General features: G+C 42.3%; 1 protein-coding gene and 1 long non-coding RNA gene across 18 annotated transcripts in view; one reads left to right on the top strand and one right to left on the bottom strand.

Moving 5' to 3' along the window:
• The window catches only part of BCAS3 (BCAS3 microtubule associated cell migration factor), a 712,862-nt gene that overhangs the window by 105,387 nt on the left and 581,476 nt on the right, over nucleotides 1-25,999 (bottom strand). For 3 of the 17 annotated variants that reach the window (XR_013406308.1, XR_013406306.1, XR_013406309.1), the window contains exon 25: nucleotides 25,288-25,763. The exons of 13 other annotated variants lie outside the window; for them this stretch is intronic. The gene's annotated coding sequence lies outside the window, so the exon portion shown is untranslated. Of the gene's footprint in view, nucleotides 1-25,287; nucleotides 25,764-25,999 lie in introns of those variants that run through there. One more of the 17 variants, XR_013406307.1, reaches the window with a different exon arrangement.
• LOC144335476 (uncharacterized) lies at nucleotides 11,420-15,601 on the top strand. The gene is made up of 2 exons (XR_013406358.1): nucleotides 11,420-12,875; nucleotides 15,112-15,601. It is a non-coding gene; the product is annotated as an uncharacterized LOC144335476 (long non-coding RNA).

Raw genomic sequence — 25,999 nt, 5'->3', positions numbered from 1 at the left:
CCGGGAGGCAGAGCTTGCAGTGAGCTGAGATCACGCCACTGTACTCCAGCCTGGGCGACAGAGCGAGACTCCGAACCACAAACAACAACAACAACAACAACAACAAAAGCAAACTAAAAAGTCCCTTGACCACATTTACTCCCAAGATTTTCAAGGGTTTTTTCTGGGCTTTTAATGATGGAATCCTACCTTCCTGGAACAATTCTGTTGAAGTAATGGGCATTTGACTATAAAGGAATAAACACGAAGAAGCTTCAAGCCCTAATGGGTAGTAAACAAATTAGAGGCACCCAAATTCTCTGTGTCATTTTTCTTTATCTAGAGATCTCTCTGAAAGTATAAATTAAAATGCTATAATTGGTGATTTAATATTTTGGCTCACGTTGGTTTACTTTTGGTTACTAAGTGCTAAGCATTTCATTTAAACTGATTTATTTTTCTATTATGAACATTTAAAAAAATATATAAGCAGAGAGAATGGTATAACAAACCCCACTGCCAGCATTAACAATTACCAATCCATGCCACTTTTCATCTATATAAGTTAATTTTTAACTTACGTTTTGTGACAATCAGACTTCTGCTTACTGCTCCTCAATTAGCTTATAATTACTACCAACTTCTTAGTTTGAGAAACCTCCCACCCAGAAGGTGGACGTTTTGAGCCAAAATATGACATTTGACATGGGTGCAGCTGCTTAAAATATGTTTTCATTAAAGTCAGATGAAGGAGATAAACTCAGTCTCGGCCTCCAAAGGAACACAAAGTTTGCATTTTTTCTTTTAAGTATAAGAGTAGAACTCTTGCCACCACCACACTCCCTTCCCATGCTCTCTTTACACACACGAACCCAAGTAAACACCCTAAATTCTGAACAATTTAGTGTCCCAGACCTTTCGGCTATCAGCACGCACATCAGTTTCCCAGTTGCTTTGCTCACACTTGGAAGGAAACCTGGAGGCAAGGACACGGGGCAAAATAAACACTCAAACAAATTGATTCTAAGGAACAGACCTTTATACCTCTTTTCGTTTTTATGGCTTAAGATGGTGCAAAAATGTTACTTACTCCCTAAACAGTTATTAGTCTCTGTAATGTAACATAGCAGATACTTTCTAAATCCTTTTAGCCTTCTCCCCCTTACTGGAAAGATCATCTTTTTTTTTTTTTTATTTCAAAGTGGATTTAATAAAGAAAAGGAGTGCTGTTAAAGTAATACGTGAGGCTTTGACATTAAGCAGTGCAACCCTGTGGAGTCGGCAAGAACAGGGTCTCTAATCTCCAGTGATTTATAGAGGCTCTTCCTTCATCTCTGTAGTTGGGGAGGGCCAAAAAGTTTAGAGACAGGCTGGCGTCCCTCTTACTCCACACCACTAACTCCTGCTGGCCAGTCTGCCTGCTCAAACTTTTAACCCTTTAGCTGTTACTTGACAGCACACCCATGAAAGCCAGTTTATTCGCTCTCAGTGGACAGAGTGGTTTCACATGGCAGTAATGTAAATGGAGGTAAACAGCCATGTCTGATGTTGAGACATTATAAGCGAAGAGCAAAAAGGAAGCTGAAAATCAAACTGAGATCATGTGAAGAATGTCTGGAAGTGGTCAGAAGAGAGACCCCTTTCCATGAGTGACTGAGACTCTGTTGGGCCAGCACCCCCACCACATTCTGCCACTCTGAGTGAGCCCGCTGAGTCATGGGGGTACACTCTCTCCCAAGTAATGCTTAGTACTTAGAGCTATAACTCAAGGTCAAAGTCAAAGTTCCAGAATATGGTTAGAAGGATTAGACAAACTTAAGAGTTTGAAACAGGTTGTTCCAACAAGTGGACTAAGGGGTGGGAAGCAGGGTGCATTTGTGTTGAGCCTTGCCCAAGAAGCAATATGTAGAGGGGCCATTAGGCCTGCGTGGCCCTTCCCGAATGGGACGGGTCATTTTAAACATTGTATTGGTTATAGATAAATACCATGAGCATGTTTTCATGCTCCACCCCTATCCTCCGAAACCAAAATCTTCTGTTCTAAGGCTTTTTTTGAATACCAACATACCTGCAAAACACCAGCCATCATCCTGGCCTAGCCAGGATTTGGTGGTTCTCAGTACAGCACTTTCGCTCATGACTGGGTACAAGGTCTGCTCGGAGGATTGGCACGTGAGGCGGTAGCTTCTTTCTAGGCATCTCTGCATTAAAAACTGTCCAGAAAATTTCCAGTCCTCTAGTCTGCCATATCTTGTGGTTGCTGCTGACTTGGCTCCTTGTCTCTGTCAGTCAGACAAGAAAGCACTCCTCCTAAGCCACTGGGAATGAAGGAGAACTTGACCTTGGTCAAGGTCTTGGGCTGAACTTCATCTTTTAAAAGATCAAAGCACCACATTTGCCAACAAGGACTGATTGGGGATCTGAAGCAGAAAGTGCATGCCGACCTAAAGCTAGGACAATCTGTAGCAGAGATGGCTCTGGGACAAAGCCCTTGTACTTGATAACCTTGGGCTCTTGCTGCCTGGGTCCACTACTGACAAAGAAAGATACAGAGCCCTACTTTAAGAGGCTTTCTGGAATCAAGCACCCAGGTCAAGAAGTAAGACTAAGATCAATACTACATACTTCAGGGCCAGCAGATGACAAGTCAAGGTCACAAAATTCACAACCGATAGTAGCACAGCAAGCCGTCAAAGACCTTACACTTTCCCTCCCCACAGCCCATGTAATTTCTTTGATTCAAGCTGATTGAGTGCCTCATTTAATGGAGTGGTTAAGGAAGGAACCAAGGCAGAGACAGGGAGTGACTTGCTGAAGAGCACATAGCCAGCTGGTAAGAAAGTCAGCAACAGAGCCCAGGTCTTCTGACTCGCAGTCTTTTACACCTTGATGTAGAGTAACAAGCTAAAGTTGTAAAGATATCAGACCCAAGTTCGAGTCCCAATTCCTCCGCAAGTTACTTAATCCCTCCAAGCTTCTGCTTGCTCCTCTTAAAATAGAAATAATGGTACCTTTTCAATGCTGTGACGATTACATGAGAAAATGAACAAAAATATTTAGAACAATACTTGGCACATAGTATGTACTGGACAAACGTTAATATCCTATTGTTATTACTGCTTTTTCTTCAGAAAGTCAATAATACGTGTACTTTTTTGGCTTTTTTTTTTTTTTGACACAGGGTCTCACTCTGTCACCCAGGCTGGAGTGCAGTGATGCCATTTGGCACATTGTAGCCGCCACCTCCTGGGCTCAAGTGATCCTCCCGCCTCAGCCTCGGTAGTAGCTGGGACTACAGGTGCCCATCACCATGCCTGGCTAATTTTTGGATTTTTCATAGAGACGAGGTCTCACTATGTTGCTTAGGCTGTTCTCGAACTCCTGGGCTCAAGTGATCCGCCTGCCTCAGCCTCCTAAAGTGCTGGGATTAGAGGTGTGAGCCACCACGCCCTGGAAAATGTACTTTCTTGGAACAGGATTTGGCCCTCAAGCTGACTCCAAGCTGCTCTGAACAAATGCAGTATGGCACACAATTTTCCCCAAGAGAGCCCCTACCGCAGGCTTCCTCCTCTCTGCTGCAGCATCTACCACATTTGGCTGCCATTTATCTCTATAGAGATCTGTTCCCCAACTCCATAGAGCTCTTTAGGTGTAAAGACCATGGCATCTTCCTAGTTGCATCTCTGGTGTCTGGCTCAGTAAGTGGCCCATAAAGTTTCAGAGAATGAAGAAATGAATGAATGCAGTATAAAGGGCCTAGAAAGCATTCTCTGTCTTTCCTCGCCCTGGCCAGGATCTCTGTAGTGTAATTTGTCTAAATAGGATACGTTCTCACTCTGGTAAGCCCGTGGCTGAGTTTAGAGACCACCATATTTACAGTCCAACCTTCTCTGAAGGTGACATGCTTCTCTGGCTGCCCTGGGAGCCGCCTTCACAAGGGTGTGAAGCGAGTATTTAACTTAGCCCTGCTAACAGCATGCCCACAGATCCTGGCACACTGTTAGCACTCTCTGCTGGTGTGAAAATCCCTATTCTGACATGTATTTTTCGGTCTTGCACCAAGCAGCAGCATGCTAATGTGAGAAAATCTGGAGGAACCCTTCTAGGTCCAGTCATCGGCGGCCTCCAGGGTCATAAACACCATGTCGCATTCCTATCCTGCTGGCCATTTACCAGCCTCCCAATAACCAGAGGCCTCTCCACATGCCAGACTTCACCACACGCCAGACTTCACCAGCACAGGAGTGGGCACAGACATCAGTATAAACCCAGCAACCTCCGCTTCATCTGCTCACAATAACTTTCAAATGCGGATTCAGAGAATTCAGAAGCAAGAGGAAATGCCTCGCAGACCCTCCCCACCCCACCCTGCAGGCTCCCCAAGGGACGGTTGCAAAGATCTACCCTTTGAAAGCTGCAAAGAAATCCCAGAGGAAGATGTGTGTAGAGTTTAAGCTACTTTGTAGCAGTCTGTTGACTCACACCCACACACTGGGAACTCTCTGGAAAAAACTTCCCACCAGTTGTTTCCTTTATGAACTGTTTCTAGTCCATGACTAAAAAGGTGTCATGATATTGACAGTCAAAGCCTGGGGCTGGTTTTAGGTCTGAGGTTTCACAAGACAAACTGCAATATTCATGTATTCACGTAACGTGTGTGTGTGTGTGTGTGTGTGTGTGTGTGTGTGTGTAAGCTAAGTCTTGAAAATAAAAAAACAATTGGTAAAACTTTAGAATTTAGAGGACTAAAGCTGATTCGCCTAAAGTAGGGACTGGAGATGGGAGGGAAGACATGAGAAACTCGAATCTCAGCTGCAGGCTCCTTTACCTTTGGGAAACTGCAGATCCCCAGCTCCTAGTCTCTTGTCTCCTGGATAAACAAGCCTTATCGGCCACCCACGGTACTTCAGTTAGTAAAAGGGCTTAGGAATGTAAATCACACTGGAGTGAAGTGTGATTCTAATTTGCACTTAATCAAAGCCAATTAGAAGTACATTATTTACACAAAGTCCATGCATCTCAATTATGCCTAGCACAGCTCAAGACAGTTTTGAGCCCAGACCTTAATTCTGCTTAATTAGAGGAGTAAACATTTTCACTGAGTCAATCCTCTAGTCTAGTCTAGATCCTATGGATAAACCAAACCAAGCATGTAGAGCTTTTCACTTTAAGGCCAAGTAAAGTGTAACTGACACCTGTTGAAAATCTGCAGAAAACCAAGTATTCAGACTTGGAAGTTATGTTGGAGAAGCAGCACTCAGTTCCCTCTTTTATATACATTTATTAGCAGGCACTCTGCCATGCACTAATTGTTATATTTGTTTCTTTCCTCTTCCTTTGCTGCATTTTAGCAAGAAAAAATAAAAAAATAAAAAAACAAAAATGCACAACCTAGGAGGATGGGAAAAGCAAAGCACCCCAATTTAGTTCTCAAGCGATACTTTTCATTTCTCTGGTTCCTGTGGTCCCTGGTCTGCCCAGGTGGAGGCTATTTCAGGATAGTTGGTTTGAATCACTATGGGACAGAAGAGACGCCGAGGTTAGCATCAGTCACTAGGTATGGTCCCAACAGAGACCAAGGACAGGAATTTAGGGCAGCAAAGCTTTCCGAAGCCTACAGACAGGAGAAGCAGGAGAGGACCTTGATGACACTTGCTTGAGAACTTCACTTATCCATTCATTCAACAACAGGCATTAGCTAGGTGCTGGGGAAGCTTCTGCTGTCCCTTCTGAGGTGGCATCAGGTCACTGTGCTATGCCGTGGCATGCCTGAGCAAATCTCCTCACTTACTGGTGAGTGGAGGCTCTCCTAAGCAGAGACCCTGACAGCTCAGCTCTTCTCTTCACCTTTGCAACAACTGGCATGGCCTTAAGGGAACAAATAAATGCCCAGATAGGCTGAAAAGCCAGTTAGAATGAAGCCTAAACAGCAGGAGGAAAAAAAAGAAAAAGAGCAGAGAAAAAAAAAAAATGCAGCTGTAGGCTGCACTGCTAATTGCAAGGAGCCCAGAAGCAGCAACAGAGGTGAACAAGCCTTCAGATTGTGTCCGGAATTGGCTCCTTCTGGTGGGTTCCTGGTCTCGCTGACTTCAAGAATGAAGCTGCGGACCCTTGCCCTGATAGTTGCAGTTCTTAAAGATAGTGGGTCCAGAGTTTGTTCCTTCAGATGTGTCCGGCGTTTCTTCCTTCCAGTGGGTTCGTGGTCTCGCTGACTTCAAGAATGAAGCCGCAGACCCTCATGGTGAGTGTTATAGCTCATAAAGGTAGTGTGGACAGCAGCAAGATTTATTGTGAAGAGCAAAAGAACACACCTTCCACAGCCTGCAAGGAGACCCCAGTGGGTTGCTGCTGCTGGCTGCAGTGGCCAGTTTTTAGTCCCTTATTTGGCCCCGCCCACATCCTGCTGATTGGTCCATTTTTACAGCGTGCTGACTGGTGCATTTACAAACTTTTAGGTAGATACAGAGCACTAATTGGTGCGTTTACAATCCTTTAGCTAGACAGAAAAGTTCTCCAAGTCCCCACCTGACCCACAAGCCTAGTCAGCTTCACATCTCAAGATCATAATACCAAAGGTACAACTAAAGCTGCCCAAAGCTGCCCTGGTGAGTCAGTTCAAGTTCTGCTTAAAAATCAGTTTACAACTGGGTATGGTGCTCTGTTGTCTCAGCTGCTTGGGAGGCTGAGGCAGGAGGATTGAGCCCAGGAGGTTGAGGCTGCAGTGAGCTATGACTACCTCACTGTATTCCAACCTGCGTGACAGAGCAAAACCGTGTCTCTAATTTTTTTTTTTTTTAATCAATTTACGGCCAGACACGGTGGCTCATGCCTGTAATCCCAGCACTTTGGGAGACTGAGGAAGGCGGATCACGAGGTCAGAAGATTGAGACCATCCTGGCAAACACAGTGAAACCCTGTCTCCACTAAAAATACAAAAAATTAGCTGGGCGTGGTGGCGGGCGCCTGTAGTCCCAGCTACTCAGGAGGCTGAGGCAGGAGAATGGCATGAATCCAGGAGGCGGAGCTTGCAGTGAGCTGAGATTGTGCCACTGCACTCCAGCCTGGATGACAGAGCAAGACTCTGTCTCAAAAAAAAAAAAAAAAAAAAAAAAAAAAAATCAATCACTTTACTTTTTCAACCTCATTTTGGTACAAATCCCCTCTAAATTCACTTGGTCATCCCTTCATCATCTCTGATGAACTAAAGAGGAGAGTTTACTAAATATGATAGGGATAATGAACTAAACATAATATAAAGTACCAGTGTAGAGTGGGTGCTTAATGGCTGGTGGTTGAAGCTAACTAGTTTGAATGTGTTATATAGTCCTCCAAACCAAGACTAGTTGAATTCATTGGTACTTTTCCAGTAAAAATGGTCACCTTTGTATTAAAACATAAATAAAACGGTAAAATCTCTGAAGGAACTAGGCAGCACCATTGAATGTCATGGCTGCCCAATTGTTTTCAATACATAAAGGAGCAACGTGGAGCAAAAAAACCAACACAAGTTTTAGTATTACAACATCATGACATCATAGTATTATTTAAATAAAAGATGCCGGCCGGGCGTGGTGGCTCACGCCTGTAATCCCAGCACTTTGGGAGGCCGAGGCAGGTGGATCACGACGAGGTCATGAGATCGAGACCATCCTGGCGAACATGGTGAAACCCCGTCTCTACTAAAAATACAAAAAAATTAGCCAGGCGTGGTGGCAGGCGCCTGTAGTTCCAGCCTCTGGGGAGGCTGAGGCAGGAGAATGGCATGAACCCAGGAGGCAACGGAGCTTGCAGTAAACAGAGATTGCGCCACTGCACTCCAGCCTGGGAGACAGAGCAAGACTCCGTCTCAAAAAAAAAATAATAATAATAAAAGATGCCATGGGCTGATTTATTTTTAAGGGAGAAAATCACAGTGAAAAAAATTTATGTATAAAAATATAAAATATGTATTACATATAACATACAAATATATTAAAAAATATATTTTTACTGTGATTTCTCCCCTTCATTAAAACTCATTTGATTACTTACACATTTAAGCTCTGCGCATTTCACTCTGTGAAAAAATTATCTCGATAAAAAATTGTTAAAATTCACATTTTAGGTAGATAAAGGGATGATGCAATGTGACCAACTCATTAAACCAAAATAGAAATTCTCTCAAAGTGAGGTATAGAGACCATGGAAGGGTCTGATTCATAATACTCTGTGTTGATGGGCTTCCTTCTTTTTCAAACACCCCAGATACTCTCTTTTCTTAACAAGGACCAATCCAAACATAACTTTCTATAACTCAGGCATTGAACTTGTCCTTGGAGCCTCCCTCGCTGACACAGGAAGTCACATCTATCTAAGAGTAAGCCAACGAAACCAACTTTAGTTCCCAGAAGACTTTGCCTTTGAACTCTTTCAGCCCAATAAAACTGAACTCTCTGTCCTGGAATATTATGCAAATGTCCTGCCCACTTTTTCCAACCATCAAACTCTTAAAAGTTACTAGTCTGGACACTTGGGGAGAACCTCTCACCAGAGGCCCAATTTGCCCCTTCTCATTCAGCTCCCAACCAAGGCTCAGGAAAGCGTTCTCATTGGTAAGGTATTCCCAAAGAAGCAATAAAGACAACCCCACATTTATGAGCTTTGCTTTTTCCTAGAGACAAATTTTATTTCAAACCTGAGACCAATTAGGGAGAAAAATAATAAAAGCATATATGAATGTGTTCACTGAAAAACTGTCCCAAATAATTTCTTTATACTTTTAAAAAGGACTTTCTCATACATTAATTCACTTGATTTTATTAGATATTCACAAAAACACAGAAGGCAGGTACCTAGTAACTAACTAGTTTGAATGTGTTATAGTTAGTTGTCAATGAGGTCTTCTGAATCCAAATTCAGTCTTCCTCTCATTACATAAAACAGCCTAAATTGAAATAGCTTAGAAAAAAGTCTTAGAAAAAAGTCTTGAACATCTATTATGTGCACAACAGTCTTGTAAAAGGGAAGTAGCAGAAAAGAAAGTAAAAATGTACCATAAAACAAATAATTTTTTAAAAATAGAGAAATGAGAAAGCTATACTCAGTACGACACAAACCCCAGAAATTTTGATAAACACATAAAATTTTAAAATTTGTATGGCAAAGATACTGACAAACTTGGAAAATATTTATAATATATATGATAGAGTGCTACTTTGCTTAGTATATAGAAAGCTCCTCCAAATCAATATGAATAAGATAAGAAACCCAATATAAAGATGGGTAAAGACCATGAACAATGAAAGAACTAAATACGGCATTTAAATTTGTGAAAATATGTTCAATGCCAGTCTAAGAGAAATGCACATTTAAATTACAATAAAATAACACATTGAATCTGGTTTGCAGAGACCAAAAAATCTGATAACACACTGTACTGGCAAGGTGTAGAGAAATAAGTACTCTCATACATTGGGGGTGGGAGTATAACTTAGTATGGTGACTATGATGGAAAATTTGACATTAAATAATGAAATTACAAAAAATTCCTAGGTCACTTATCCTTTGACCTGAGAATTCTACTTCTAAGAACTATTTATACAGATGAAATTACACAAATGTCCTAAGATGTAAAATATTTGCTTTAACACTGTTTATAATGACAAAAGATTTAAGACCATGTATAAGTCCAACAATAGGCGTTGTGAAATAAATTGTGGAAAACTATGTTGTCTCTAAGGAAATTCTATAAATACTAAAAAAGGAAAAATCTCCAAGATGTATTGATATGTGGAAAGAGTATTCATAGTAGGGTACCTTTTTGATGCAAAGAAAAAAGGATGCACAGAATATCTTTGGAATGATACACAGTAAACTGCTGACAGTGATTACTTCCTCTGGGCAGGGATTGGGAGATAAGAGTAGGTATCTTTTTTTTTTTTTTTTTGTCTGAGACGGAGTCTCACTCTGTCGCCCAGGCTGGAGTGCAGTGGTGCGATCTTGGCTCACTGCAAGCTCCGTCCTCTGGGTTCACGGCATTCTCCTGCCTCAGCCTCCTGAGTAGCTGGGACTACAGGCGGCCGCCACTGCGCCCGGCTAATTTTTTGTATACTTAGTAGAGATGGGGTTTCACCGTGTTAGCCAGGATGGTCTCGATCTCCTGACCTCGTGATCTGCCCGCCTCGGCCTCCCAAAGTGCTGGGATTACAGGCGTGAGCCACCATGCCTGGCCAAGAGTAGGTATCTTTTTATACCATTTTGTGCCTGATTTTCTTCTTAAACCACATAGTATGTAATACCTTTTTAGAAGGCTGAGATACTATGGGAATACAACAGGCCAATCAGTTGGGACTTGCTGGAGAAAGCCTTCAACCTGTTAAGGGTCAAGACATGCCCAGATAGCTCCATCTTTGCTGCCCAAATGATCAGGCATGTGTGAAGAGAACTGGCAGAACCTTTGGCTCTGGCGCTGCCCACTTTAAGCACTAATCTGTCATAAGATACAGTTGGAGGGGGTCACTTCTTGCTGAACACACACACACAATGCCAGTCTTTTTGTGTGAATACACCTTTGGTTTCAAGTTAAAATAAGCTTTTACTTTCATTGTTTTATCAAATCTATACAACCACACTCCAAGGTAGGTATTGTTACTCCTGCTATATAGATCTATATGTTGAAGTGCAGAAAACAAATTACTCATGCAAGATGTGAAATCTTTAAGTGGCAAAGTTGTGACTCAAACCTGGATCCTGATTCCAAATTAGACATTCTTTCAACCAGGTCAACTACCTCACATTCCCTTCCAAAGACAAATCTGATGACCTCCCCAAGCTGGACTCAGTGATAACCGATAGCCTCTTGGACTTTAAGAAACAATAACTGTCTTTGAGGTGGACTACTGTTGATCCTATGTCTGTATCTATCACAAAGATAATTGCGAGTGGTTGGAATTTGCTCAGAATCCTGCTTCTTTCTGCAATGTGTGTCCTTCATTCAAAAATGGAAAGAGTACGGAACCATGAGTGAGGAGATAATGGTACCAAATCCCAGGCCTAGCCTAACTTGGTGGGTAACTTTGGCATAATATTTCCTCTCTCTGGGCACCAGGGTCTTCGAGTGTAAAGGAAGGGGCTTAGAGTAGAAGAGTTCTGAGGTCCTTTACAACTCCACTCTTTGTTCAGCTAGAGGATTTCTTGAATTCTGTTGACAGTAGGGAGAGAATTACCCAAGAGATAAATACTTGACTAAAGGAAAGTTCTTACAGCTCTGGAGCCAAGCTAAACAAAGAGTTAATGTAGACTCAGAAGGAGCAGGATTGAGAGAGAAAAAAAAGAAAGATGTAGAGACATGGAGAGGGAGAAAAAGTGAGCCAAAGGAGGTTTAGCAAATCTGGTACTGCCACAGTCATCCAATCAGCCTGCAGAAGCCAAGCCCAACTTGGCTTGTGGTTACCTGCCTAGCTTTTTTTTTTTTTTTTTCTTCACTCAAGCAGAGGGCCCAGTGCCACCTCACCATGGAGGCCCAGTGGCTTAGCCCACTATTTTAAACATGGTTTGTGGTCTATACCAGGATGGACTGAACAACTCTGTGTCCTCCAAGGGATTAAGACTGGATGTAATATATGCTTATCCCAAAGGCAGTGATGAGGCCTGGTGAACAGTCATTGGGCCACATCAAAATTAGACCCACAGCTGTTCTAAAAATATCCTCTGCTAAGGCCCCAAAGGAAAGTTTGCAAAATGCAAACTGGCTTGTGAATCTCTTAACCACCACGGGCTAGGCAGAAGCTGCTCTTCAAGAAGAACCCAAATAATAAGGAATGGAATGGAACCCCTGACCTGTGCCCAAACATGCCCACAAAGGTCATCACTGACCAATGAAAAGAGAAGAAAGCAGCAAGAGCTTCTGTTCTATTAGGTGTGTCGGACCTACACTGCCTTAAAAAAAAAAAAGATTTATTGGTATATAATTCACCTATCATGCAATTCACCCATTTAAAGTATGTAATTCAGGCTGGGTGCGGTGGCTCATGCCTGTAATCCCAACACTTTGGGAGGCCGAGGTGGGCGGATCACTTGAGGTCAGGAGTTCGAGACCAGCCTGTCCAACATGGTAAAATCCCATCTCTACTAAAAATACAAAAATTAGCCAGGCATGATGGCACGTGCCTGTAATCCCAGAGGCTGAGGCAGGAGAATCACTTGAATCTGGGAGGAGGAGGTTGCAGTGAGCCCAGACATGCCACTGTACTCCAGCCTGGGTGACAGAGCAAGATTCCATCTTTAAAAAAAAGAAAAGTATATAATTCAATGACTTTTAGTGTATTTACAGAATTGTGCAACCATCACCACAATCTATTTTAGAAGATTTTGATTGCTCTGAAAAGAAACCCTGTGCCCCTTAGCCATTATCTCCCAACCTCCCCATGTCCCCAGTCCCAGGCAACCACTACTAATCTACTTTCTGTCTCTATAGATTTTCCTATTCTGGACATGTCATATAAGTGGAACCATACTGGCTGGTTCTTCCAGTCACAAATAGTTTCAAGGCTGATCTGTGCTGTAGTATGTATGAAAACTTCATTCCTTTTTATGGAATATTTTGTGTTCCATTGTAGGAACACACCACATTTTGTATATCCATTAATCTGTTGAATGCTTAGGGTATCGGCATCTTTGGGCTATAGTGAATAATGCCGCAAGGAACACAGAAGCATCTGTTCCTGTTCCTGCATTCAATTCCTTCGGGTATATCCATCCAAGAGTTGATAGAGGCTGGGCATGGTGGCACACACCTGTAAACCCAGCACTGTGGGAGGCCAAGGTGGGTGGATCATGTGAGCCCAGGAGTTTGAGACAAGCCTGGGAACATGGCAAAACCCTGTCTCTACAAAAACCATAAAAATTTTCCGGGCACGGTGGCTCACGCCTGTAATCCCAGCACTTTGGGAGGCCGAGGTGGTCAGATCACAAGGTCAGGAGTTCAAGACCAGACTGTCCAACATGGTGAAACCCCGTCTCTACTAAAAATACAAAAATTAGCTGGGCATAGTGGCACATGTCTGTAATCCCAGCTACTTGGGAGGCTGAGGCAGAAATGCTTGAACCAGGACCCGGGAGGCAGAGGTTGCAGTAAGCCAAGATCGCACCACCTTACTCCAGCCTGGGCTAGAGTGAGACTCTGTCTCAAATTCATTTTTTGTGTGAATATGTTTTCATTTCTTTTGGGTATACACCTGGGTGTGGAATTGCTGGATAATATGGTAACTCTGTTAACCATTTGAGAAACTGCCAGTTTGCTAAAGGAGCTGCACCATTTTATATTCCTGCCAGCAGTGTATGAGGGTTACAACTTCTCCACATCATTATCAACACTTATTATCTATCTTTTTGATCATAGTCATCCTAGTGGGTGCCAAGTAGTATCTCCTTGTGGTTTTGGGTTGAATATCCCTGATGGTTAATGATGTTGAGCATCTTTTCACATGATTATTGGCCATTGTATATCTTCTTTGGAGAACTGTCTATTCAGATCTTTGCCCATTTTTAATTGGGTTATTTGTCATTATTGTGTTGTAGTTGTTCTTACACATTCTTACGTATTCTAGATATAAGTTCCTTATCAGAGATATGATTTGCAAAAATTTTCTCCCATTTTGTGAGTCATTTTTTCACTTTCCTGATGTTATTCTTAGAAGCCTGAACATTTTCTAGTTTGATAGTGTCCAGTTTATTGTCTATTTTTCTCTTGTGGTTTGTGTTTTTGGTGTCATATATAAGACACTATTGCCTAATCCATGGTCACAAAGATTTACTCATATGTTTTCTTCTAAGAGTTTTATAGCTTCACCTCTTACATTTAGGTCTTTGATCCATTTTGAGTTAATTTTTGTGTATGGTATGAGGTAGGGTCATGTGGATATTCAGTTGTCTCACCACCTTTTTATTTATTTTTTTCTGATACAGGGTCTTGCTCTGTCACTCAGGCTGGAGTACACTGACATGATCACAGCTCACTGTAACCTTGAACTCCTAGAAAAAGTGATCCTCCTGCCTCAGCCTTTTGAGTTACTAGGGCTATAGGCACATGCCACCATGCCTCTCTAAATTTTTTTTTTCCTATAAGAGACAAGGTCTCACTATGTTTCCCAGGCTGGTCTCAAACTCCTGGCCTCAAGTGACCCTCCTGCCTTGGCCTCCCAAAGCATTGTGATTACAGGTGTGAGCCACCATGCCCAGCCTACCACTTGTTGAAAATACTATTCTTTCCTCATAGAAAATGTCCTGACATCCATGTTTAAAATTTAATTGACTATAAATGTGAGGGTTATTTTTGGACTCTCAATTCTATTCCATTATGGTATGTGTCTATCCTTACACCAGTACCACACTGTCTTGATTATTGTAGCTTAGAAGTATATTTTGAAATTGAAAAGTCGAGGCCTTCAGAACTTTGTTCTTTTTCAAGATTATTTTGGCTTTTCTGCACTCTTGAATTTATATGTAAATTTTAGGATCAGCTTGTCAATTTCTGCAAATAAGTCAGTTTATTTGATAGAGATTTTGATAGAGATTATTTTGATAGAGATTGCACTGAATCTGTAGATCAATTTGGGGAGCACTGCCACCTTAACAATTTTGTCTTCTGATCTATGAACATGGAGTATCTTTCCATTTATTTAGTTCTTCTGTAATTTCTCCCAGTGTTTTGTAGTTTATAAAGTTTTTACTTCTGTTAAATTTATTCCTGAGTACTTTATTCTTTTTGATGCTACTGTAAATGAAAGCTTTCCTAATTTCATTTGCGGTTTGTTCATTGCTACTGTATAGAAACACAAGTGATTTTTTTTTTTTTTTTTTTTGAGATGGAGTCTCGTCCTGTCGCCCAGGCTGCAGTGTAATGGTGCGATCTCAGCTCACTGCAACCTCTGCCTCCCAGGTTCAAGCAATTCTCCTGTCTCAGCCTCCCAAGTGGCTGGGATTACAGGCGCTCACCACCATGCCCAGCTAATTTTTTAATGTATCTTTAGTAGAGATGGGGTTTCACCATGTTGGCCAGCCTGGTCTCAAACTCCTGACCTCGTGATCCACCCACCTCAGCCTCCCAAAGTGCTGGGATTACAGGCGTGAGCCACCGTGCCCAGCCAACACAAGTGATTTTTATATATTGATAGCATATCCTACAACCTTGCAAAATAGGTTGCTGTTTATAAGGTTTTGTACCTAACGCTATCAAAAAACTATTAAGTATTGTAATGACTTTGTACTGTATCAATTTAGCTAATCTGGAACTTAATCATAAGAAAAATTTCCATGAGATTTGGAAGGTGGAAGACGGCAGCAATCATCGTGCTCTGAAGGTTAAATGTAGGGCACATGGTGCTGTGGCAGCTTGTGCTTACTGTCACTGACGTGCTGGCCAGCCTCCCAGGCTACATATCCCCCAGCTCTCATGAGATAGTCTCCTTCAAATTCTCTGACTCCTGGGCCAAGTGCATGTGCAGCTCTGTAGTGAAGAGCTCCTTCTGCAGGTCAGTCAGCCATTTTATCAAGGCTAAAGGCACTGACAAGGCTGCAGTGAGCCACTACTCACTGTGATTGTGCCACTGCACTCCAGCCTGGGCGACAAGGTGAGATCTTGTCTGAGAAATGCGCTTGGGTTTCAATTTGCCTTTTCTCTCTGCTGCTAAACATTGAGCTTTCTTCCCAGCTTCAGCCCTACTCGACATTCAGGCCCACCAAGAGACTCAATGGCAACAGACTCTTCAACAGCACCAGCAATCACATAAGACCCTGTATAGACCTCATCCCTATAGTGAATCCTTTATTCTATATATTCCATTCAAGATCTATGATATTTACTTATATACTATAAATGGTATTGCTTTAAAATTTCAATTTCAGATTATTTGTTGATAGCATATAGACAATTCAGTCCATTTTTACATATCCTTCTTATATTCTGATGCCATTAGACTCCTTACTAGTTCCCGTAGCTTTTCAAAAGCAGATTTCAGGGTTGGGTGCAGTGGCTAATGCCTGTAATCCTCGTACTTTGGGAGGTTGAGGTGAGAGGATTGCTTGAGCCCAGGAGTTCGAGACTAGCCTGGGCAGCATGGTGAGACCCCGTCTCTATAAAAAAATTTAAAAATTAGTCAAGTATGGTGGCGTTCACCTGTGGTCCCAGCTACTCAAAGGCTGATCATTACTTGAGACCAGGAGATAGAGGCTGAAGTGAGCCATGTTCGCACTACTGCACTCCATCCTGAGTGACCCTGCAAGACCCTGTCCCCAAATAAATTACTAAAATTAGATTTCATAGGTTTTTCTACACAGACAATTATGTTTCCTAGGAATAGAAACAGTTTTACTTCTTCTCTTCCAATTGAGATGCTTTTGGTTTCTTTATCTTTCCTTAGAGCACTAGCTAGAACCTCCTGTACTTGGGTGAATAGCAGTGGTAACAGTAGACATCCCTTGCTGTGTTCCTGATCTTAGGAGAAAGTTTCAATCTTCATTATGTCTGGTGTTGGCTGTAGGTTTTTAATAGAAGGAAGTTCAAACAGCTATTAAAACATGTTCAGGCTGGTGCGGTGGCTCACACCTGTAATCCCAGCACTTTGGGGGGCCGCAGCAGGTGGATCACCTGAGGTCAGGAGTTTGAGACCAGCCTGGTCAACATGGTGAAACCCCATCTCTACTAAAAATACAAAAATTAGGGGGGTGTGGTGGCACGTGCCTGTGATCCCAGCTACTCAGGAGGCTGAGGCAGGAGAATTGCTTGAACCCAGGAGGCAGAGGTTGCAGTGAGCAGAGATTGTGTCACTGCACTCCAGCCTGGGTAACAAAGTGAGACCTTGTCTCAAAAAAAAAAAAAAAAAAAAAAAAAAAAAAAAAAAATTCAAAGATTTTAAAGAAAATATGAATATAATTAAGATAGGAAATGGGAGATTAAAAAAAGATAGTTTCTAAACATAACTTCTAAACATAAACATAACTTCTAAAAATAAAAGATTCACTAAATTGACTTGACAAAAGATGAAACACTACAGAGCCTATAAACCTGAAGATACAGCAATAGAAACTAAATTGTAGCACAGAGAAAAAGAAAACTTATAAGAAAAAAAAAAAAGAACAGAGCCACAGTGACTTATGCGACAATATTAGTGGTCTGATATATGAAACCGGAGTCTCAGAGGAAGGGTTAGGCATTAAAAATTTTTGGAAAAAATAACCAGAAAATTTTCAAATTTGATAAAAATGATAAACTCATAGAACCAAGAAACTCAACAAACTATAAAATAGGATATACATAAATAAAACCAATCCAGAACACATCATCACCAAAATGATGAAAAATAGATAGACAAATCTTAAAAGTAGCCAGAGGTAAAAGACATATGACATACAGAACAAAGAATAACTGCTAATTTCTTGTCAGAATCCACACAAGCCAGAATGACATCTGGATTTTTTTTTTAAATGGTATTTTTTAAATGCAGCATTATATTCAGCAAAATATCTCTTAAAATAAAGGCAGTCAGCCTGGGAAACATGGCAAAACCCCATCTCTACAAAAAATACAAAAAATTAGCCGGGTGTGGTGGTGTGCGCTTGTTGTCCCAGCTACTTGGGGGACTGAGGCGGGAAGATCGCTTGAGCCCAGGACGTTGAGGCTGCCAGTGAGCCATGATCATGCCACTGCACTCCAACCTGGGTGACAAAGTGAGACCATGTCTCAGAAAAAATAAATAAAATAAAGGTAAAACAGACATTTTTAGACAAAAGCTAAGAGAATTCTAGCTAGCATACTGGTATTTCAAGAAACATTAATGGAAATCTGGGTGAAGGAAAATCGAAACTCAGATCTACATAGAGGAATTACCAAAGTGAGGAAGTAAGCCAACAAAGAACACAGGATGTAGGAGGGCGCAGGAGATCTAATGCAGGAGTGAGCGAAAGGGACTCCCCAGCGTGACAGTGAACACAGACCACAGATGATGCTGTTTCAGGTATGAAGGTCAACACGTTTAGACTGGGGCAGATATCAAGAGATAAAAAGGCAAAATTGATACAAAATGTGATGTATTGGAACAGGAGTAGATGTAGTTATGGATAGCCTGAAACTTACACAATACAACTTATATATGAAAGTAATTTTTGGCCGGGCGCGGTGGCTCAAGCCTGTAATCCCAGCACTCTGGGAGGCCGAGGCGGGCGGATCACGAGGTCAGGAGATCGAGACCATCCTGGCTAACACGGTGAAACCCCGTCTCTACTAAAAAAAATACAAAAAACTAGCCGGGCGAGGTGGCGGGCGCCTGTAGTCCCAGCTATTCGGGAGGCTGAGGCAGGAGAATGGCGTAAACCCGGGAGGCGGAGCTTGCAGTGAGCTGAGATCCGGCCACTGCACTCCAGCCCGGGCGACAGAGCGAGACTCCGTCTCATAAAAAAAAAAAAAAAAAGAAAGTAATTTTTACTTAGAATGAGGACAGATGATCAAAATAACTTTTTTTTTTTTTTTTGAGACAGGGTTTCACTCTGTCACCGGGGCTGGAGTGCAGTGGTGCACTCTCGGCTCACTGCAACCTTGACCTCCTGGGCTCAAGCAATCCTCCCACTTCAGCCTCCCGAGTAGCTGAGACCACAGGTGTGGTCTCATGAGACCATGCCTGGCTAATTTTTGTATTTTTTTGTAGAGACAGGATTTTGCCATGTTGCTGAGGCTGGTCTCGAGTTCCTGAGCTCAACCAATCTGTCCGCCTCAGCCTCCCAAAGTGCTGGGATTACAGGCATGAGCCTCTGTGTCCAGGCAAAATTACATGTTTTTAAACACTGACAAACACCATAAATATCACCAAATCCTAAAAAACAACCTAGTATTTTTCATTAAGTACCCAAAAAGATTCTAAAATTCTTATTTTCTTATATTTTGGCTGCATACTCATTGATTGCTTCTGCATACAATATATTTGAAGCACTTTTCTATAGAAGGAATATATTTCAGTTTTTCCTTTAAAATGTAATTTGAAGATGGTCTCTTCAATTAATGGTAGCCAGGCATGATGGCTTACATCTCTAATTCCAGCATTTTTGGAGGCCCAGGTGGGAGGACGGCTTGAGGCCAGGAGTTCAAGACCAGCCTGGCAACAGAATGATACATCATTTCTACAAAAAATAAAAAAATTAGCTGGGCATGGTGGTGTGTGCCTGTACTCCCAGCAACTTGAGAAGCTGAGGCAGGAGGACTGCTTGGGCCCAGGAGTGTGAGGCTGCAGTGAGGTATGATTGCACCATTGCACTCCTGTCTGGGCAACAGAGAGAGACCCTGTTCAAACAAAACAAACAAAAACCCCAAATGGTTCTAGGAAAACTGGTTAACTACATGAGAAAGAATAAAGTTGGGGCCGAGCACGGTGGCTCACGCCCGTAATCCTAGCACTTTGGGAGGCTGAGGCAGGTGGATTACTTGAGGTCGGGAGTTTGAAACCAGCCTGGTTAACATGGTGAAACCCCATCTCTACTGAACACACACACACACACACACACACACACACACACACACACACACACACACACACACATAATTAGCTGGGCATGATGGTAGGCGCCTGTAATCCCAGCTACTTGGGAGGCTGAGGCAGGAGAATTGCTTGAACCCAGGAGGCGGAGGTTGCAGTGAGCCAAGATCACACCACTGCACTCCAGCCTGGGTAACAGAGCGAGACTCCACCTAAGAAAAAAAAAATGCCAGGCACAGTGGCTCATGCCTGTAATCCCAGCACTTTGGGAGGCTGAGGCGGGTGGATCACGAGGTCAGGAGATCGAGACCATCCTGGCTAACACAGTGAAACCCTGTCTCTACTAAAAATACAAAAAAATTAGCCAGGCGTGGTGGTACACACCTGTAATCCCAGCTACCTGGGAGGCTGAAGCAGGAGAATCACTTGAACCCAAGAGGCAGAGGCTGCAGTGAGCCGAGATGGTGCCATGCACTCCAGCATGGGCAACAGAGCAAGATTCTGTCTCAGAAAAAAAAATAATAATAATAATAAAAGTTGGATCCTTCCCTTACACCATGTACAAAAAACTCAAAATGTGTTAAAGACCTAAACATAACCAGGCGTGGTGGCTCACGCCTGTAATCCCAGCACTTTGGGAGGCTGAGGCAGGCAGATCACGAGGTCAGGAGTTCGAGACGAGACTGACCAACATGGAGAAACCCTGTCTCTACTAAAAATACAAAATAAGCCTGGCATGGTGGCGCATGCCTGTAATCCCAGCTACTTGGGAGGCTGAGGCAGCAGAATCGCTTGAACCCTGTAATCCCAGCTACTCGGGAGGCAGAGGTTGTGGTGAGCCAAGATTGTGCCATTGCACTCCAGCCTGGGCAACAAGAGCGAAACTGCATCTCAAAACAAACAAAACAAAACAAAAATAAACCTGAAACTATAAAACTACCTGAAGAAAACATAGGGGAGAAGTTTCATTACATTGGATTTAGCAATGATTTGTAACACATGACAACAAACGCACAGGCAATGAAAGCAAAAGTAGACAAATAGGATGATATCAGACTTAAAAACCGTCACAAAGGAGACAACAGTGTGAAAAGGCAGCCTATAAAGTGGAAGGAAATATCTGCAAACTGTATATCTGATAGGGGGGTAGCATCCAGAATGTACAAAGAGCTCCTACTACTCAACAATGAAACAATCTGATTAAAAAATGGGCAACAGGGCCAGGTGTGGTGGCTCACGCCTGTACTCCCGGCACTTTGGGAGGCCAAGGCAGGCGGATGACATGAGGCCAGGAGTTCGAGACTAGCCTGGCCAACATGGTGAAACCCCATCTCTACTAAAAAAAATACAAAAATTAGCTGGGCGCGGAGGCGGTCACCTGTAATCCCAGCTACTTAGGAGGCTGAGGTGGGAGAATCGCTTGAACCTGGGAGGCGGAGGTTGTGGTAAGCCGGGATCGCACCATTGCACTCTAGCCTGGGCAACAGAGCCAGACTCCGTCTCAGGAAAAAAAAAAAAAAAAAAAAAAAGGGCAAAACGCTAGGCCTGGTGGCTCACGCCTGTAATCCCAGCACTTTGGGAGGCAGAGGCGGGTGGATCACATGAGGCAAGGAGTTTGAGACCAGCCTCAAAAACATGGCAAAATGCTGTCTACCAAAAATACAAAAATTTAGCCAGGCGTGGTGGCACGTGCCTATCATCTCAGCTACCTGGGGAATGAGGCACAAAAATCGTCTGAACCTGGGAGGCAGAAGTTGCAGTGAGTCAAGGTCATGCCACTGCACTCCAGCCTGGGCAACAGAGCAAGACCTTATCTTAATTTAAAAAAAAAAAAGAAAAAAAAAAAACATAAAAAGTCCAAAGGAATTGAATAGACATTAATCCAAGAATAACTGCAAATTGCCAACAAGTTGTATGAAAAGTTGCTAGCAGAACATTACTATCATCAGAGAAATGCAAATCAAAAACACAATGGTAGATCACCTCACACCCATTAAGTTGGCCACTATCAAAACAAACAAACAAACAAATGTAAGAGAGTAACAAGTGCTGGTAAGGATGTGGAGAAATTGTGCAAAACCCTTGTGCATTGTTGGTGGGAATGTAAATGGTGTAGCCACTATGGAAAACAGCATGGAGACTCCTTAGAACATTAAAAATAGAATTACCGTATATAATCCAGCAATCCCACTTCTTGATATATATTCAAAAGAACTGAAAATATAATGGTCGGGCGTGGTGGCTCATGCCTGTAATCCCAGCACTTTGGGAGGCCAAGGCGGGTGGATTACCTGAGGTCGGGAGTTCAAGACCAGACTGACCAACATGGAGAAACCCCATCTCTACTAAAAACACAAAATTACCCAGGCGTGGTGGTGCATGCTTGTAATCCCAGCTACTTGGGAGGCTGAGGTAGGAGAATCGCTTGAACCCAGGAGGCAGAGGTTGTGGTGAGCTGAGATCACGCCAGTGCACTCCAGGCTGGGCAACAAGAGCGAAACTCCGTCTCAAAAAAAAAAAAAAAAAAGAAGAAGAAAAGAAAATATAATTTCTAAGAGATGCTTGTACACCTGTGTTCACTGCAGCATTAGTCACAATAGTCAAAGAGATGGAGGCAACCTAAATGTCCACTGATGGATAAATGGATAAAGAAAATGTGGTATATACATATATACAGGGGGAATATTATTCAGCCTTAAAAAAGAAGGAAATCCTGCCATATGCTACAACATGGATGACCCTTGAGGATATTATGCTAGGTGAAATAAGCAAATCATAAAAAGACAATTACTGGCTGGATGTGGTGGCTCACGCCTGTAATCCCAGCACTTTGGGAGGCTGAGGCAGGCGGATCATCTGAGGTCAGGAGTTCAAAACTGTCCTGGTAAAAATGGTGAAACCCCATCTCTACTAAAAATACAAAAATTAGCTGGGTGTGGTGGTGCATGCCTGTAATCTCAGGTACTCAAGAGGCTGAGGAATGAGAACTGCTTGAACCCAGGAGCCGAGATTGTACTCTAGCCTGGGCAATAGAATGAGGCTCTGTCTCAGAAACAAAACAAAACAAAAAACAAAACAAAAAGACAATTATTGGTGGGGATGGGAATTGTTTAATGGGTATAGAGTTTCAGTTTTGTATGATGAAAAATTCTAGTGAGCTGTTATACAATAATATGCATATGTATTACTGTAGTGGACACTTAAGATGATAATGTTATGTTTTCTTTTATACTACAATGAAAAAATAATTTGAATCTGGCAAATGGAAAGCAAAAGAAAATGAAAAACTTGTGGTAGTGGTGGGGGTCGGTGGTAGTGATTCAAAAAGAGCGGGATAGACAGGCAGAAATACTATCATTGACTGTAAAATTCTACTTTCCCAACTAGATTGAGGAATATACATTAAACATAGACTCTATGTCTTATTCATTTGCAAGTCTGAGTAATCAATCAATCCTTAGCTAATAGAAAATAATGAATGAATAAACAACAAATGCAAAACAGACAAAGTTGGAAGTAGAGGTGCAAAGAGTCCCCAAGATCAAATATGACTAAGGATACTGTATCTTCAGTGAATGACAGTCTATCTGTGGCTTGAGTGACATCTACGAGTGAGTAACAGTTTCTCTCTGGGCACCAAATGTAGGACATTACATTAAATATTCAAGAGATATGTGACCCAGTTTTTTCGGGGAGGGGTGAGTATGGGTTTTCAGTGAGCTTTGTGCACACAAAGACCTATATAGGATAGGTTCTTGGACGTGGATGAGAATAAAACAAAGGAGGGCAGAGTCTTCCCTACGGTCATGTTGTAGATCACACGGTCCTTTCTTACACAGCACTTCCTGGCTTTGCTCTAGAAAATTCCATGTTTCACCTTCTTGCCATCTTTTTTTTTTTTTTAGACGGAGTCTTGCTCGGTCGCCCAGGCTGGAGTGCAGTGGCACGATGTTGGCTCAGTGCAACCTCTGCCTCCTGGATTCAAGTGATTCTCCTGCCTCAGCCTCCTGAGTAGCTGGAATTACAGGCACGCACTACCACATCCAGCTAATTTTTGTATTTTAGTAGAGACAGAGTTTCACCAAGTTGGCCAGGCTGGTCTCGAACTCCTGACCTCAAGCAATCCGCCCACCTTGGCTTCCCAAAGTGCTGGGATAACAGGCGTGAGCCACCGCACCCAACCTAAATTAGCTTTTTCTTTTCAAAAAATAAAAGCCTTAACATCATGACTTAATATCTTTTAATTTACCAACCACTGTGGCAATTTAAAAATTAACTTTCCAGCCGGGCGCAGTGGCTCACGCCTGCAATCCCAGTACTTTGGAAGGCCGAGGGGGGGTGGATCACGAGGTCAGGAGATCGAGACCATCCTGGCTAACACAGTGAAACCCCATCTCTACTAAAAATACAAAAAATTAGCCGGGTGTGGTCGCGGGTGCCTGTAGTCCCAGCTACTCGGGAGGCTGAGGCAGGAGAATGGCGTGAACCTGGGAGGCGCAGCTTGCAGTGAGCCGAGACCGTACCACTGCACTCCAGCCTGGGAGACAGAGCGAGACTCCGTCTCAAACAAACAAACAAACAAACAAACAAAAACAACCACCAACAACAAAAAATTAACTTTCCTATCATAGTAGAAAGGGGTCAAGAAGCAAAGAATCTCACTTTGGATTCCGGTGCTATAAAAAAAGTATGGAGGGTCCACTTTTGACTATATCTCTGGCCAGAGATAGTGCATGTCTGGCAATGGATAAGTGTGCGTGTGTGAGGACACTGTTTATTCTAGCCTTTCTGAAATTTACAAATTGAAACAAATAATGGTGGAGACATTTGCAACTATGGAAAAAGGTTGTTTACAAAGTGGGAGAAAATAGACTAAATAGGCTTACATTACAGAAAATTTCTAACACGAAATGGGATGGACTCCATAACAACAGAAGGTGCAAAGGGCTGTGAGTCATACTAATTGTAGCAATTAGATATTTTTAAAGATTTCCTAAATATGTCAGTTTTGAAAAACAGTACCTACATGTAAGGTCATCTTGGTAAACCTTGAGGACAGTAGGCAGGAAAATTTTCCTAAGCCTCTTGTTTCATCTCTCCACTCTTAGATACAGCTTCTCAGATACCAAGTCTTAGTTCAGTGTTAAATCATTCAGGTCCAAGGCGCTTCTCATACATTCCTTTGGAAACTAATTCCCCTTTCCCAAGCCTTGCCTGAAATGAAATTGCTCAGGATGAATTTTCCTGTGAGAAGCATGCAAGAAAGAAGATCATCCTTTTAATTTGCACATACTGGCCGTTTTCTCTATCTACTAATGGTCATGTGTGTGTACGGTGTGTGTCTGTCTCATTCTCTTTAAGCCATTTGTCTCCTTTACCCATTGCACAGTCTCTTCTTAGCATTGCTTGTTTTACTCTAAACTCCCAAGTATTAGGTAAAAATAAGATCATATCCTAAAGCACAAGGCTATATTTGCTAATTTGGTTGTTACAGAAATATTCATAAGAAAAGTATTCAGTTGCTTGTTAATGATCAAAAGAGGTATGCCCAGAAGAGATATCATTTTAATGAACATGAGGACAGGTTTCCCCCTTGGAGTAACTGACCCTGACCACAAGAGCTTTCATATGGATTTCATATCTTTATAAAAACAATAACCAAACAGGAAGTCTCATTAGACATGAAGAAACGAAGTATTTTAGTATCTATGAAAGGTGACACTGGATTTTCCACAAGATAAAGACATTTGTCTTTTATGTAGAGAAAAAAAAAGAGCAACTGTTCTCCTGCTCAGTTAGCAAGAAAAGGTGTGAGTTTGCAAGTGTTTATTATAAAAATGGTATAGTCAAAGATTTTTTTTTAGAACAAAGGTAAAGTCCACAGTCATTAAATCTTTGCTATATAGAGTCCAGGACAGCATGATACACACAAACCCAGGCATATATACTACTTGATGGGGAAAAAAAAAGAATGATGGTGTTATATAGTGAAATCCTGAAATTCATTTCTTTATCAAGTGAGCTTGCTTCACTAAGTTTGGGCATGAATTGGCAATCCTTACTTAAAGTCAACATGAATTATAGCCAAACAAACAAGATTGTAGAAACCAGGCCCACAGAAGCAGAAATTTGGTCTAGAGTATTTTCCAAGGGAGATGCTGATTCGTCTTTTTTCTTCCTTGTATAAGAGTGGAAGGAATGGAACAATTATTGAATATCTACTATGTATCAGGTACCGTGCTTTTAATTTTTTCTTGAGACAGAGTTTCACTCTTGTTACCCAGGCTAGAATGCAATGGTGCAATCTTGGATCACCGCAACCTCTGCCTCTCAGGTTCAAGCGATTCTCCTGCCTCAACCTCCCGAGTAGCTGGGATTACAGGCATGCGCCACCACGCCGGCTAATTTTGTATTTTTAGTAGAGACAGGGTTTCTCCATGTTGGTCAGGCTGGTCTTGAACTCCCGACCTTAGGTGATCTGCCCGCCTCCGGCTCCCAAAGTGCTGGGATTACAGGCGTGA

This window comes from Macaca mulatta, chromosome 16 (genome assembly GCF_049350105.2).
Source record: "Macaca mulatta isolate MMU2019108-1 chromosome 16, T2T-MMU8v2.0, whole genome shotgun sequence".
Classification (NCBI taxonomy): Eukaryota; Metazoa; Chordata; class Mammalia; order Primates; family Cercopithecidae; genus Macaca; species Macaca mulatta.
The sequence above is the reverse complement of the archived record's forward strand: the minus strand, read 5'-3'. Positions and strand labels throughout refer to the sequence as shown.